We start from the raw sequence: 3,246 nt of genomic DNA on the forward strand, positions 1-3,246 counted from the left end.
GGCGAGGGCGGGCTCGGGATCGGGAGGCGGCGGTGCTGGGCTGGCTCGGGCAGCGGCAGTGAGGTCGACGGTGGCGGCGGTGAGGTCGAAGGCGGCGACGGTGAGGTCGAGAGAGGCGGCGGGCGGCGGCGCTGAGGTTGAGGGCGGGCGGCGGCGGTGAGGGCAGGCTCGGGCGGCGATAGAGGAGTAGGGGAAAGGGGGAAATGGAGGACTTAGCCAAATTTTGAGCCGACGGGTGGTTAATTCAGAAGTAGCAGTAGCGTGTTCCAGAAAGCGCGCTACTGCTACGTTAGCTACAGCGCGTTCTGGTATACACGCTACTGCTACTCCTTTCTCTTTTTCCCCTTTTTCATTTATTTTTCTTCACATTTTATTTTTTTCCTTTCACCTTATTCTATTTCTTTCATTTTTAGTTACCTTTCTATTTGCTTTTCATTTAATTTTATATCCTTTAGCAGTAGCGAGTTTAGAAGAAAACACGCTGCTACAAAGGAAGTAGCGGTAGCGCGGTTCTATATAGATCGCTACTACTATGTGTAGCCTATCGGCTAAGCCGTTGGAATTATAGTGGTAGCGCTTGTTTCCGAACATGCGCTACTGCTAACGTTTGAGCTATAGCGCGCTTTGCATGAACGCGCTACTACAAATTAGCAGTAGCGCCCTATTTTAACCAGTGCTACTGCTATACCTCTGTGTATAGGCTTTTTTCTAGTAGTGCTTGGGTGTGTGTACGCGTTTGTGGTTGGTGCATGCGGTTGTACTGGGCACTGATGGTCTATGCTTTATATATAAAGCGGGACGAAAGCCTTTTTCGGTAAGGCATAACTTGAAGCAATAACCCCTAGCTATTTGATGCGTAGTGTGTCAAATTGGTGGCCAATCTCATAGAAGTCATCACTGGGCCGACCCAATTGGCCATCGAGGTTGTAGTGATTCATTCGACTTGAGCGATTTTCTTCCTGTTTTTCTAGTGGGTTTTTTATTCTACTCTTTATTAGGTGGTATATATATCTGGTTTTGAGAAAACAAGATTTTTTATTTAGTTTCAAATACTAATATATTTTGGAATTTTATAACAACATTTGGTGAAAAATGAACATTACTAAAACATTTTCTGAACTTTTCTTGAAATATAAATTTTCTTTGAGAATTGTGAACACTTCTATACAAACTTTGTGAACATTTCTTAAAAGTTCTGAACATTTTTAAAAAGGTGAATTTTACAAAAACAAATTGGGAAGAAATGGCCCAACATGGACTTCCTACCGGGCTTACACTCTGTTCCATTGGCCCAACGGCCCAGTGCCCATTTAGTCTTCTGGCCTTGTCGAACTCTCTGTGCTAATCAGCTTCCTCTGCATCGTAGTTGGCACATCTCTTGTCAGTAGTATGGCACTAGTACTGACACATATAGTCCACTGTACCAACTAACTTCTTAACCTCTGGATTTAACTTTGACCCTATATATTCTTGCATGATCAACATTGGCTGCTGCATGTCTTTCAGGTACCTGTTGGGTCATACCAGCTTTAGTTGGTACTTTACTCACAGTGACAAAGTACTGTTCCAAATTAATGGCAATGAAAATATCATACTACTATAAGACGAAATAAATTCAAAATTCTAGCAGCATTAAGTGTTTATGTACTGCAGGATGATACACAGCAAGACAAAGATGCTACATTTTTCACGATGCATGACCTAGTGCATGATCTCGCAAAAGAGATCTTGGCCCATCAAATTAACACTGCGGGAAACAAATGCTGCTATGCATTGCTCACGGATTGTAGCAAGTCATTGCCATTGTTTGTGACTTTTCCTGCAAATATAAAGGCGCTACATTTTCGGGATTGTGGCAAACAAGAACTTCATGGTGGTGCATTTTCATCAGCTAAGTGCCTCCATGTCTTGGATTTAACTGAATGCTTTATTCCAAAGTTAACTGATTGTATTGGTCAACTGAAGCAGCTGAGGTTTCTTCATGCTCCACGGATATATGTTAAATTGATTCCCAATTGTATCACCGAGCTCTCTGAATTAAATTACCTCAACATTAGAGGCTCTCGTGATATCTCAGTACTGCCAGAGTCAATGGGTGATATGAAAAGTTTGATGCATCTTGATTTATCTGGTTGTGTTGAAATTAATGAACTGCCAGTATCATTCACGGGGCTGAAACAGTTGGTGCATCTGGATTTATCACGTTGCAGAGTATCTATATCAGAAGCTTTTGGTGGCTTTACCAAACTTCAACACTTGATTTTATCAGGCCAAACTATTATATACGCAAATATGAGAGGGTTGCCAGGGACGTGAGGGGACTGATGGCGTGCTCTGGCGACTCGGGCGCCCTCGTTGCCCCGCGGGGCGATTCGCCCGCCGCGCCTTCCTCGCCGCCGTCTGCCCTCTCCGCCGTGGCCTCCGTCGCCCTCGCCGCTCCCTCCTCCCCGCCGGCCCCTTCCCTCCCGTCCCCCGAACCCCCCGTCCGGGTGGTTTGGGCGGACTTGGGGGAGGATGCCGACCGTGCCGTTGGCCGGCCAGTGGAGTGCCGTGATCGCGTCCCCCCACCCGCCCCGGCTCGCCCTGCGCCGCCCCGCTCTGCCGGCGGCCTTACTCTCGGGGGTGGGAGATCGGCTGCCCGGGCGCAAGCTCGGCCTCCCCACCGGTTGCCGCGTTCCTCGCCGGTGACCGCGGGGAAAGGTGTGGCCTTCGTGGGAGGGGCTGGCCGCCGCCGCCGGCACTCCTTCGGCTGGGGTGTGGCCGGCCGGGTGGAACTCGGCCCTGCCCAGGCGACCTGGAGGTGCTCCGGTTGGCCCGCCCCGACTCGTCCGGCCGCCCCGCCGCCGCCGTCGGTCGCTGGCGTGCCTCTGCTCCCCCAGCGTGCCCCCTTTCGTCCGTTCATCGCTTTCTTCGGCTCGTCTCAGTTCTGCTGCACTCCGTCTCCCCGCCGCCTCGCCGCTCCTCGCCCTCCGTGCCGGCCGTCCGCCGCGCCCGCCTCGCCGGGGGCGGCTGGAGAAACCCTAGCCGGCGGAGGGGCTCTGGCTCCTGGGCTGGGCCTTGGCGTTTCGGGCCCCGCGAGCCTGTTGGGCCTGCTTCCTACCCCCGGGTGGACGGCCCATCTGGACGGCCAGGGCTGTGCGGGCCGGCCCAGCCTCCTGGCGGCTGCCCCGCGGCCTCGGCCCAGGTGCCCCCCGCTCGGGGTGGGATCTGGCTCCCGAGAGGGTTTCCCCTCCAGCCGTCATTCCC

The sequence above is a fragment of the Triticum dicoccoides genome, chromosome 5B, assembly GCF_002162155.2.
Source record: "Triticum dicoccoides isolate Atlit2015 ecotype Zavitan chromosome 5B, WEW_v2.0, whole genome shotgun sequence".
Taxonomy (NCBI): Eukaryota; Viridiplantae; Streptophyta; class Magnoliopsida; order Poales; family Poaceae; genus Triticum; species Triticum dicoccoides.